A 13,872-nucleotide genomic window follows, 5' to 3' on the forward strand; every position below is an offset into this window, starting at 1 on the left:
CTACGAATCACGACGAATTCAACATATATGATGAATTTACATAGAGCTTTGGTACATGAAAGCTGTATTGTCTTAAAATAGTTGGAAATATTTTATACTGGAACACCTGGCCTACTCTTTTTCTTTGTAATAGTTTTGTTTGATGTTATACGTTTATGTCAATCACAACGGTGAAGTCAGATTTAGCCTTACGCTATGCAAATATTAAATATCAATAAAAGAACTACTATATAGATTTAATATATGAGTCATTTTAAACCACTTCGGGGTACATATAATCTACAACACAAAGTTAATATCAATTAGATACCTTATACACCACTGCTGCGCCTTTTAAGAGTGAAGAAAGGAAAAGTTACGTGAAAGGCAAAAAGTTTTGGGCTTATTGGTAGACAATTTTAAATGACTGATAACCTAATAGCCGATTATATTTATATGACTAAATAGCATATTGCGTGCACCTATTGTTAGGCGTCCGCAACAGCAAATATTTTAATATTCTTAAAAGTTCTATGCTCTTAATTACATAACATCAAGAATATTAAGACGCTATTAGGGTACCAAATCAATTTACCTTAACATTTACAATACACTTATCTGTGGGAACTAGGACGTCACAACAATTCATAAAATATGTGTGATAAACAACAATAATCGACATTTGTAGTTGGTGTAAATGGTCAATGATGTGATTGGGTGTCTGTTATGAATATATTTGGAATTTATTTTACGAAATTATTAATATTTATAACAATGTAAGATACAAATTTTTCTGGTCAAATACTAGCGAACGTAACTTTTTTGAGGTGTCATATTAGAATTCTAAGCTTTGTAGTCCTCTTTATTTCCGGTCTGTTCTTTATAAATCTTCAAAAGCTGTATAAAGCATATTAGACATACCTTGGTGTAGAATTTTGAATAGTTTACATAAAACTAGAAAATTTTATAAATATTACGAAAGGTAAAACAAAATTCATTTCTATACACTGTTACAAATATACTTATAAAATTATAATCAATAATGCTTGTTGCCAAAATAATCAATTAAAATATAACAACTTATTTCACAAGATTTAAAATTAAATCAGTAAAATTTGGTCTGCATTTTAGCTTTAATGTCCCAATTTTCCAGTGATTTTTTATAATGTTTAATATCATAATTATTTTTGCAAAAACCATATTGAATATATAAGAATATATAAAAAAGAATATAATAAAATTGGCAGATATTATTGAAGAGTTTTATTTCAAAATTTTTATAAAAATATTTTTGTTATTGGATTATTTTTTATTTATTATCTTATTTATCTTATTATCTTATTTTGAAACATTATGAATATATATTTATAACAACGAATATTACTCAAAAGTCAGGTAAGTGACACCGGATCAGCAACAACTTCTTTAAATTCCATAATTTTATCTGATTTTCATAAAAACCATTAACAATTTTTGAAAATATTGTGTCTATCGAAGCATAAAATGGCCGCATAAAATGCTAATTTGAGGTAAGAAATAATTAGCATTCAAGAATTAAAATAAAAAATCAATAAAGTATTATAAAATAAAAATCAATAAATTATTATATAATATATTACATAACAAGAAGTTGTGGCAACTCGTCTTAAAAACATGAATATTATTTTAAAGTTTTATTCTTAAAAATTTGTATATTTTAACTGTGACTTTAGTTACTAGTCCATATACCAATAAATATTTCCCATGTAAAATTTGTGTCGTTTATTTCAAAAAGATATGAAAAGTCAGTGAATAATGTTTGTATTAACAAAATAGTTCCTAAATAAAATATTCAGTATGATGCAAATATATGAAGTAATTTTTTTACTCAGAAACAGACAACTTTTAAAAAAATCTTAAAATACGTCAGTGTTCATTGGCCATCATTTGCTCTATATAATATTTACGTCATCAGTGTTAACGTAATGATGTAATCGACGATTTTTTTTAAATACAAACCGAGGTGAAAGTAGATTTTTTAAAAGATCTCCTAATCGCCATTACAACAATAAAATTTATTATTATGCAACGAGTATTTATTTCTACAGGGTTAACCAAAACTGTTGGTTTACTAATACAATTAACTTATAATAAGTGTAGTAAAATAAAATCAAATTATATAAGAAACGTTGAAATTGAAGACCTTTAGTAATAATTCAACCCTAACGTTTTTGATGACTGCAGGAGTCTACATTATTCGGCCGACTTTGATACATTTTGCTCTTCAAATATCCTTATAAAAAAATCTAAAGGAGTCAAATCTGGAGACCTTGGTGGAAATTGGATAGATCTACTTCTACCTATCCACCGACCTGGGAAAACGTTACTGTAAATAATGCCGGCCCAAACATTCACCTTCTCGGGATATTGTGTCCTATATTCTTTTTTTTTTATTACTCCAACACTGATGACGTAATATTTAACACATATATAGCAATTGATGGGATTTTTTTAAAGTCGTCTTTTCTAAAATAATAAATATATTCCATACTTTTGCATCATAGTGTATATACTATGATTGTCCTTGAAATACAAAGCTACGAGGATAATATTTATTTACACTTATACTTTATTTACTATTGCAAATATTAAATTTGGTGATATTTATCGATCTTGAATCACATTTACTTATTATTGAGTAATTGCTTAATACAATTAAACGATCTTTCTTTTTATTTAGTTGAACCTTTTGTGAAGTATGAAGATCCAGGGTTTTTACATATTTGTTTTTAAATATGCATGTAGACACAGTGAGGATTTTTGCAAATATTTTCCAATTTCATTATAAACTAATTAAAGAGAATCAATGCTCATTCTTTCTTAAATTTAAAAACGATATTATTTTAACTATAAATAGTTTTTAACATAATTTAGTTTTTAACAAGATGTTTTTCATAAGTGAATCCATTTGATTAGAGCTTAACAATCAGTACACTGAACTTAATTTTATATTATTTATTTCTCAATAACTCATCGCAGCCGGACATAAAATACGTAACTTTTTGTTATGCTTTAATACATAAAAAATATATTAATCTTAAATATTTTAGCTATTTGTAATTTATTATCGCCCCATTTTCGTTTAATAAAATAATCCAAAATACAATGGTTGTTTAAAGTTACTTAGTTGTATTTATCCATTAAAACGCATCTGACACCATATCTTTGTTATTACTCTATTTCCAGTTTCGCCTGAAATAACCTCAACTTATTTCATTTAAATAGAACACCCTGTATAGTTTTGCAGATTTTAAAAGAGCTTATTATTCTTAAGTCATACATACGAAGTTTGGTAAAAATTGTTACAACGTAAACTTGGGTCCAAAATTTTTTTTGTATTAAAACAATGTAGTAAGAAATAACCGAGTAATATCTAGTAGGTAACCGCTGCCAAATAAATTCACCTTGAAGCCTTAAGAAGACCCCAGATAGGGAGTCGAAACCTCGGTGTAGTCAAATTCAGCTCAATTCAACCCATAAACTTTGATATTAAAGTTTAATAATATTAATCTTAGTTATAGTCCATGAAAACCTGGAAATATATGAACATTTGTTTGTTTATTCCTATATGTTTCTATTAGCTGCCTTATATTGTATATTAGGTATGTTGTCGATCTGCCTTTCACAAATCTAAATTGATTGTCAGATATTTTTTCACGAATCCGTCTAGCGATAACTCTCATATTTTCATGACAACTCAAGAAGTTTTAATGCTCTATAATGTGTACATTATAGAGCCATGTATACATGACTTTTCTCTGTTGCTACTTCTCTGTTCATTTGACATTTTGTCCTATTTTATAATTATATTATTCATGTTTGTTTGCCAACGAATTCCTGATTTCCTTAGCTCTGTTCACACCTTTTTATAATTTTTGTTGTTCTAGAGAAACTTGTAATTTTAGTCACTATTGCTTTAACTGTTTCCGATAATTATACTAGTTTCTGAGTTTTTTTTATTTTATTTTTTAAATGCATGATTACGATTTACTCATAAATAGTTGTTTTGAGTAATTTTGGCCGTAATATATTGCTTCTGCGTGAGCTTTTGGTCCAAATGCAACCTAAGATATGTCACCACATCTGTAGCAGAAATAGGGGCGTTGTTTAGACTAGCTTGTGGAGTGCGTTTCTTCTTGTTGTAAATGTGATTTGGACTAATTTCTTGTTGTTGACTTTAATTTTCCATTCTTTTTACCAGTTCTTTAATCTTCTTAAGGTGCCTTCTCCGTTACTGAAGGTTGGCTATAACTACGGCAAATTGCTCTCTATCTTGAGCTGTTCTTAGTATCGAATGTGTGTCCATGCCTGTCCAGTCTCTTACATTCTTCAACCAGGAGCATTTTCTTCTTCCTGGACCTCTTCTTCCTTCCACTTTCCCTTCCATTAAAAGTCGTAGGAAGTTGTATTTTTCTCTGTAAATATGTCCTAGATAACTCGTTTTTCTGTTTTTTACAATATTTAGGAGTTCTCTTTCAGTACCCAATCTTCTTAGCACCTCGTTGTTGGTCACGTGCTCTCTCCAAGAGATCTTCAGCATCCTTAGAAAAACCCACATCTCAAAGGCTTCTATACGCCTCATACTTGTAATTCCGAGAGTCCATGTTTCCACTCCGTATAGCTTTTTAGCTATTAGCTATTAGTTCTCTAATATATGCAAGAAACTTTGCAGAGTTTCAGATACTATGTCTTCTATGCTATATTTTGTAGTATGAAACTAAAACGGCTGCATCATCGGCAAAAGTCTCTACTGTGACGTCATTTGTAATAGTTATGTCAGTAGTAAAGATTAGGTATAGGAAGGGCCCAAGAACATCTTCATAAGAAACTCTGGATTGGATTGAGTAATAAATTGAGAATATAATGGTAACAGAACAACTCGAACCCTTCTAATTTGTTTCTGGTCAAAATTTCCTCGTCACTTTCAACCCTGCAGTCAATCCAGCTACCCAGATATCTAAAGTGTTCAACCTTTTCCAGGATTTTGTTATCTAATTTTAGTAATGATTCTTTGATATTAAATTTTTTAACCACCATTCATTTTATTTTCTTTGCGTTGATTGTTTCAGTGCATTCGTTGTTTACAGCTTTCAACAGGGTCTAAAGGTCTTCTAGACTTTCTGCCATTATGCCGCTGTCATCTGCGTATCGGATGTTAGTTGAGAAATAATTTCACCACCGATGTCAACACCTTTGCGAATACTATTTAACGCTATCTCAAAAACTGGTTTAGTGTAGGCATTAAAGAACATCGGTGACCATAGATATTATAATACAAACAGACTATAGAGTGCTACAATACCGTGGCGTTTCTCCATTGCGACAGAGAAAACTGACGCAAAGCAGTCCCTGCATCTCTTTCTAATATGCCAGGTTTATTGACCACGTGACCTAAATGATTAATGAGAAGGTCACGTGGTCGATAAACCCTGCCCATTAGAAAGGGATGTAGGGCTGCTTTTCGTCAGTTTTCTCTATAGCACTGGGTGAACGCGACTGTATGGCAGCAGTCAGTTTATTTGTATTATATCGGTAATATAAAACAGCTGTCGATCGGATAGCCAAGCGGGCTGGGCGGCTGGCTTCTCCTTCGCTTCACTGCGAGAGATGTCAGTTCAATCCCCAGCTCGGTGTACAGAAAACAAAAAGGCTAACGCAGCAGTTTAAAATTCGAAATGAATCTGCGGCTTAGTCTAGAATATGCTGGTATCTGATCGGCCTATGGTGGAGCAGTACGGCAAGAGATAAGGGCTTGCGGCTTGGTGATACTCCTCCATAGATCCTTACCGGAAGGGCGTGTGCCGCCTAAATACCGGGTATATATATATATATATATATATATATATATATATATATATATATATATATATATATATATATATATATATATATAGAAAAGGAGTACGACCGTCAATCCAAAATAAACTAAGGTTCACTCGAAGAGTGGTGGGTTTATCGGTCAAAGTGGAGAAATAAAAGACAAAGAAGGTGGCTACTTCATCTATTTATTGAAAACGTTTCGCTTTCTGCTCAGAAAGCATCATCAGTTCATCTAAAAAGAACAATATAAAACCAAACATCCATAGAGAAGTTACAATAAAAGTGTATTACCTTACAAAGACATGTAGCAGTCAAAGATGTTAAAAATATGAAAAAGCTTACGAAACTAGACATTTAGAGTAAAGTTGTATAAATCAATTAATTGAAACTTGGTATAGTTTGCAATTTAACAAAATTAGCACAGCAAAAGAACATGTGATAAACATACATGTATATAAAAAAGATATTATAAAAACTTAAGTAACAAACATTAAGATTTATTTTATAGTGTAAAGAACTAGAAAGATCATGAGAAAGCACTTCCAACAATTTATTAAATCAATTAGATTTTAAATTTCACTTTAGGTAACATTATAAGTTATTTAAATTAATTTAGTATAAAGATAAAATGAAGTTACCAGTCTTGAGCTTACTGAGTCTCGCCGATAAATGAATTTACAGGTTAAACACCTACGCAAACACGTGAATAAGGTGGCCTTGAGGTCAGAGTGACAAGAACAGCAAGGCGAAATACCAACCTCTATGTAATAGGGCGGTGTATTCAAAAAAAGTTATAAATTTGGTTGACCACTTGTCGTTAAGAAATCAAACAATGAAAGGAAAAGGTGGTTAAGATTCATCCTACAGTGATTGATTTGTCAACAAAGAACAAGGTATGAAAATCAAACAAAATATCATATATTATAATATGACGTCACTGGTTAGCCAGCCAACAGGTGAAGATTAATACAACTTCCACAGTCCAAAGGTTCAAATCATTTCGGACCGTAATGAAAAAGATTCTATGAATCAAATTTCAGTTTAAAATTTTAACAACTAAGTTCATCAAAAAGAACAATTACTTAATTATGTAAAAGTGATATTGACAAATAGTTAATAAAATGTAAGTTGATAAATCTAAGTTTAAGAAAGAATAATTTATTTAATTTTATTTTTATTTAAATTTATTATATGAAAATATGATAAGAAAAAACCCATTATGGGACAAAGTTGCTCTTGCCCAACATGCTATTAGCACTAAGCACGAAGTAAACTTTAATGAAGTTAAAATTCTTGGCACTGAACGTAATCTCGTTAAAAGACAGTTTTTAGAAATGTGTTCAATTTTAAAACACCCTAATACCCTTAATAAGAGAACCGACATAAGTAATTTGAGCCAAATTTACCATGCATTAATTTTGCAGAATTGGGCCTGATATGTTGTTTACTCAAACTTTGTCCCATAATGGGTTTTTTCTTATCATATTTTCATATAATAAATTTAAATAAAAATAAAATAAAATAAATTATTCTTTCTTAAACTTAGATTTATCAACTTACATTTTATTAACTATTTGTCAATATCACTTTTACATAATTAAGTAATTGTTCTTTTTGATGAACTTAGTTGTTAAAATTTTAAACTGAAATTTGATTCATAGAATCTTTTTCATTACGGTCCGAAATGATTTGAACCTTTGGACTGTGGAAGTTGTATTAATCTTCACCTGTTGGCTGGCTAACCAGTGACGTCATATTATAATATATGATATTTTGTTTGATTTTCATACCTTGTTCTTTGTTGACAAATCAATCACTGTAGGATGAATGGTGATCTTAACCACCTTTTCCTTTCATTGTTTGATTTCTTAACGACAAGTGGTCAACCAAATTTATACCTTTTTTTGAATACACCGCCCTATTACATAGAGGTTGGTATTTCGCCTTGCTGTTCTTGTCACTCTGACCTCAAGGCCACCTTATTCACGTGTGTGCGTAGGTGTTTAACCTGTAAATTCATTTATCGGCGAGACTCAGTAAGCTCAAGACTGGTAACTTCATTTTATCTTTATACTAAATTAATTTAAATAACTTATAATGTTACCTAAAGTGAAATTTAAAATCTAATTGATTTAATAAATTGTTGGAAGTGCTTTCTCATGATCTTTCTAGTTCTTTACACTTTAAAATAAATCTTAATGTTTTTTACTTAAGTTTTTATAATAACTTTTTTATATACATGTATGTTTATCACATGTTCTTTTGCTGTGCTAAGTTTGTTAAATTGCAAACTATACCAAGTTTCAATTAATTGATTTATACAACTTTACTCTAAATGTCCAGTTTCGTAAGCTTTTTCATATTTTTAACATCTTTGACTGCTACATGTCTTTGTAAGGTAATACACTTTTATTGTAACTTCTCTATGGATGTTTGGTTTTATATTGTTCTTTTTAGATGAACTGATGATGCTTTCTGAGCAGAAAGCGAAACGTCTTCAATAAATAGATGAAGTAGCCACCTTCTTTGTCTTTTATTTCTCCACTTTGACCGATAAACCCACCACTCTTCGAGTGTACCTTAGTTTATATATATATATATATATATATATATATATATATATATATATATATGTATATATATATATATATATATATATATATAATACAACCTAACCTAACCAATCATTATAATATAAGATATCTCGACTGGATTGGAAAGTGACTTAACTGCAGCTCTCTATTGTAGGTAGTGCTATGCATGATAACTGAGTTCCTTGGCCAATATGTTTGGATGCTTCATTCTGTTAAATTATGTCTTGGGGCTTTGTAAAAATTGGTGTTTATTATTCTACGAACCTCGGGTGAAGAAAATGCTTTTATTGGAGGTGATAGCTGTCAGGGTGCATCTAGATGTTCGCTGACTACATCATCACTTGGAGTAAATGTATTTTCTAAATATTCCACAAATACATTAGCTTTTTTAATGTTAGTCTGCGCCGAATTTATGTCAGCTTTTCTGACTAGAGGAATGGGGAGTGCCGGTCTTTTGCAGTTCTTACTTGCTCTCCATATAGAGTGGTCATCTGGAGAGAGCCTGCTAATATATAAATTAAAGATGTCATGACAAGCTTGATAGAGCGCTGATTTTAGTCCCAAACTCTTCGTTTAATAAACTCATCATTAGATCATTTAGTACGATATTTTTTTTAAACTACACCTACTATGAAACTACTAGTTTTTATAGAAGTTCCAACGCTGAAATATGTTTTGTTATTCCATTATAGTCTTTATCCTGTTTTATCAAGTTCATTGTATAGATTTTAATACACTTTCATTGTAGCATTTCTATAGCTAATTTGGCTTGTTCTTAGTAAAACAATACTAGTGGATGATAAAAAAAAATCGGTTGCCTGTAAAGTCGGTTTTACGGGCGAAGATTTTACGTGACAACGTCTTTTTCTCGGTAGAATATTTATTGATATGAATATTATTAAATTGCACAATAGGAACAAGGAATTGCCGCTATAAACTCAGTTTCTCAACTTTTGTGTCAATCTAACTGTTACGTTCCAAATTTAAAGTAGAAAGTCCCACCTCTATTTTATCAAAATTTAAATAATTCAGGACGTGTAAGAGCGGTTGCCTATAATATATTATAAGCAAGGTGGCGAAAATAAAATTAGTAATTTTCAAATAGGGGTAATGTCTGGCAAATTGTGCTGAAGTTAAGGGAACACGTCCTCTTTTTTGTGAAGAAACTAATTTAGATCGTTCTTTCTAGAGTTATCTTGGAAGAATTGGGATCATAAAATTGAAATTTTTGAATCTCGGTATTATTCGGTGACCTCCGTGTGTCAAGTTGTCAAGTGTTCGGAAAGACGACGGAAAGAAAGTGATTCCAGGTTTGAGAGTGTTACTGAAAGGTTGGGCTAGATTAAAAACGGCATTTTTGTTTTTTTTGCTTTTGCTGCTGTTCCATGTGGGATCTGGACTAGTCCGAACCGTGTGGATATTCAAGGGGATTTGCTGCCTTCGTGGAAGGGTTTTTTTTGGAATATCCACAATTTCGCTAAAAAAAGCGGATCTACAGTACACGTGAATACCGGGAGTCGCATTTAGATCAAGAAATTAGCCTTAATCACGAGTCCAAATAGCCGACTACGCTTCGGTCCAATTTGGGATATTTCAAACCCCTAATCTGGCTAAGAAGGGGTTGGTTGGTTTGTTTGTTTTTTTTTCTGCTTCTTCTTCTTCGTATTTTTCCGTCTGGCTGTAATTTTCGACTTTTCAACATTGTCACACAAGTCTATGTACATCGGCAATCGTATGGGATTTTGGATTGAAGACACGCTGAACTATAACTGGAATTCCACGAGGTGAAGTATATGAAAATTCGAGGTATGGATCGATAATTAATTTTCAACGGAAGATTTAAGCGCCGTCTAATTTGGTTTGCGGAATACAATAGTTTTTTTTAAAGATTATTTGCTGTTAGTTTTTATTTTCATATTTACAAATACTTTACAGATTTTTTTAAAGATAATTTGCGGTTTATTTTATTAATTCAATATTTACACATACCTATTTTAATTTTGTAAACTGCGTCTAAGGGGGGGTTATATATTTGAGATTTATTTTTTTATATTATTTTCTGCGCACGCACTTGAGCTCACGTGGTGTCCTATTTGCGTTAATTATTTTTTTTTTTGGTTGGTATTGAACCGCACACCCCTTAGCGTCCGGTACTTTTGATACGTCTTACCTTTCATTTTGTTCTGTTAAATAGAAATAACTTATGAATTTTTGTTAGGCAAGTAGAAGCCGCATTTTTATATTATTTTTTTATTAAGCCTATGGTAAAGTTAAATAATATTGTAATATGTAGTATGTATGTATTTATTTTCAACTATCTTGGGAATCTATTTATTAAAATTGACTAAATTCTAATCTGACAATTTCATTTATTTTTTTTATTTATTCAGGTTGTATACTGTTACTTAGTATTTTAGTAGTAAACCTATTGGTAAGTTGGTGGTTTATTGAATAGTAACGTAGGGAAGGCTGTGGGCCAATTTACCTGGCGCCCCTGATATAACTTCGGATTTTTTTGTTTTGTGGACCGCACGACCATCTCCACTGTTTTGTCTAGCCGCGAGCCATTCCCAGACTGTCACCGTATAGTACTTTTCTTTCCGGGTGTACGTCTGATTTATATTTGGTACATTTTATAATTTTTTTTTATAGATTCGGTTTTGTACGCCACATATTTTGGCGCCCAACGTGGGGCCCTTAATTAATTAACCTTTTTTTGTCAACCCCTTGTCTAGATTCCTTTTAATTAGTTAACCTAACGTGTTTGGGCTTTAATTGACTAACTTTGATTTATTTACTTTACCACTGGTTTTGCACTTAGTAGTAGTCTTAGAACTTCGTGTTTAGTGGAAGTGTATGCCAAGAAGTGCTTACTAGTTTTTTTTTGTGTGACGTGAAGTTGGAAGAAGCCAAAAATGTAACTTAAAAGAAGATACTTTGAAGTGGTGTTGTGGAACTTAGAAGAATTATGGATATATTAGGACTTTGAAATATTTCTATTTCAGTTGGAGTTCAAATTTATTTTTTTGAGAAGTTGGACTTCGAAATTCTACATTGTGGTTTAACTTACTTATGTTAGGGAATGTAAAATCTTTTTTTGAGATTATGTTGTGACTTGTAATTTGTTCTGAAACAATGAAATTTTGAAAATCTTTTGTGAAATTTTATAGATTGAATAAAGCGACTATTACTTTTATTTTGCTTTTGGTTTGCTCCCATTAATAAAGTAAACTGTACCTGTGTGTTAATATTTTTACTTATATCTTGATTTTGTTTGAATATTTGCTCCTTTCGGTTGATACATTTTTTTTTAAATTTTGAACTTTGGCAAGATGGTGCGAAAACTTGTACCCAACTACTTAAGGAAAGAGGAACTGGAATATGAACTCAAAATTCGTGGAGTGTCTACTGGCACTGTTGAGTCTATGAGGTCTAGTCTGTCTGATGCACTTAGACGTGAGGCAGCAAATGAAAGCTTTAGATATCCTGAGCACCCATTCACCTTTTCACAGGATAAAACTGCAATCGAGACTAAACTTGCGGAGCTGAATACGGCTGTTGGAAAGTTTGCCGGAACTCCTACTTGTGCTGAGTCCTTGAGATTGCGGACACAGATTAACCATGTCTTGGGGAGAATTGATCTTATGGTATTGCCAACAGGTGATGATGCAGACGCAGCCCAGGTTGTTAAGTCAGACTTTCTTGCTGAGATTTTGAAGTTGTCACAGGATTTACATGATAAGCAGCATCCAATCGGATCTGGTTCGGTACCAGTAGCGCTCGATGTGATTTCGGTTTTAAATCAGTCTTTTCAGGCAGGGGTAGGACAAGTTCATGCTTCTTCTCCTGGAGCGATGTCACAAGCTGGTAATAATGTTTTTTCAGGGTCTGTCTCTAGTTTTTCTTCTGGGATGATACTTCCTCATAAATGGGGAATAGAAAAGTTTTCAGGTTCTGCTAGGGGTATGTCTATTTCTGCATTTTTTGAGATGGTGAATGAATTGAGTCTCGCTCGTCATGTACCAGATAGTATACTTTTGGAATCAGGTATAGATTTATTTTCGGATAAAGCCTATCAGTTTTATAAAGATGTTCGTCTACGTGTAGGGAGTTGGGCTGAATTAGTTGAAGAGTTTCGTAGGGAGTACCTGTCAGCTCACCATGGGGAAGCGCTTTTTGAAGAGCTTCGGAGGAGAACTCAGCATTCGTCTGAGACTATTGGAGTTTACTTGGCAATAATGAATAGTTACTTTAATCGCTTGCGTTGTCATGTTCCAGAGGAAGTTAAATTGTCTATAGTTATTAGGAATTTGCATCCGTTCTATCAAGATAGATTACGTGATCCTTTGCCAGCTACCTTGGAGGAACTTCGTGTTCTATGTCGCAGTATGGAGGAAAGACGTGATTGTATTAGGAACTATGTTGAACCGAATAGTAGGAAAATGAATACTTTGGAAAAGGACCTAGCTTATATCAGTGTGGATGCTGAAAGTTGTAGTAGTGTTAGTGAGGGTCCTGTTGTTTCATCCGAATCGGAGTCCGCTAGAGGAAAGTTTAGGACTTTAATCTGTTATCGTTGTAATCAGTCAGGCCATAAGGCAGTAGGGTGTCTAATGAAGAAGGAGGCTGTTCACTGTTTTAAGTGTAAGAAAGAAGGGTTTACAGTCAGAACTTGTCCTTCGTGTAATTCGGGAAACGGAAGGAAGCGCACCTAACTGGTCGAAGAGGTGTTGCCGACGTTGACTCGACCAACCTACGTCCTATTTTAGACTTTATTTTACATCATTCCGAAGGAGATGAACGTCCATATTTGAAAGTTAAAGTCTTAGGAAAGGAAATTTTGGGATTATTGGATTCTGGTGCTTCAAAGACCATTGTAGGAAGAACTGGTTGGAAATTTTTACAAAACTTGGGTTTAGAGTTGGATACTTCGAAGAAGACCGTTTGTAGAGTGGCGAATGGTCAGATGTGTGAATCGTTGGGGGAATGTTTAGTACCTTTCATGGTTAGGGATCGCTTGCGTATCTTGCCAGTATTAGTTATTTTGGACGTACCGCACATTCTGATTTTAGGATCTGATTTTTGGCGTGTTATGGGTATCGTTCCAGATTTGAGGCATAACGAATGGTATTTTTCGGACGCTCCAGCAATGGTAGGTTCAGTGGATCATCTCCGAGGTCAAACTATTTTGACCGATGCAGAGAAGTCGCAATTGGATGAAGTTATTAATAGAAGTCGTGAACTAATGGGCACTTCTCTTGGTTGTACTGATGTCACTGAGCATGTGATTGTTTGTAAATCTGCACCCATAAAACAACGTTACTATCCTGTATCCCCAGTAATCCAAAGCCATATTGATAAAGAGCTAGAAGATATGTTGGCGAAAGGAGTAGTGGAGCGATCGAATAGTGCTTGGTCGTCCCCGATTCTCTTGGTGAAG

Source organism: Diabrotica undecimpunctata, chromosome 3 (genome assembly GCF_040954645.1).
Source record: "Diabrotica undecimpunctata isolate CICGRU chromosome 3, icDiaUnde3, whole genome shotgun sequence".
Classification (NCBI taxonomy): domain Eukaryota; kingdom Metazoa; phylum Arthropoda; class Insecta; order Coleoptera; family Chrysomelidae; genus Diabrotica; species Diabrotica undecimpunctata.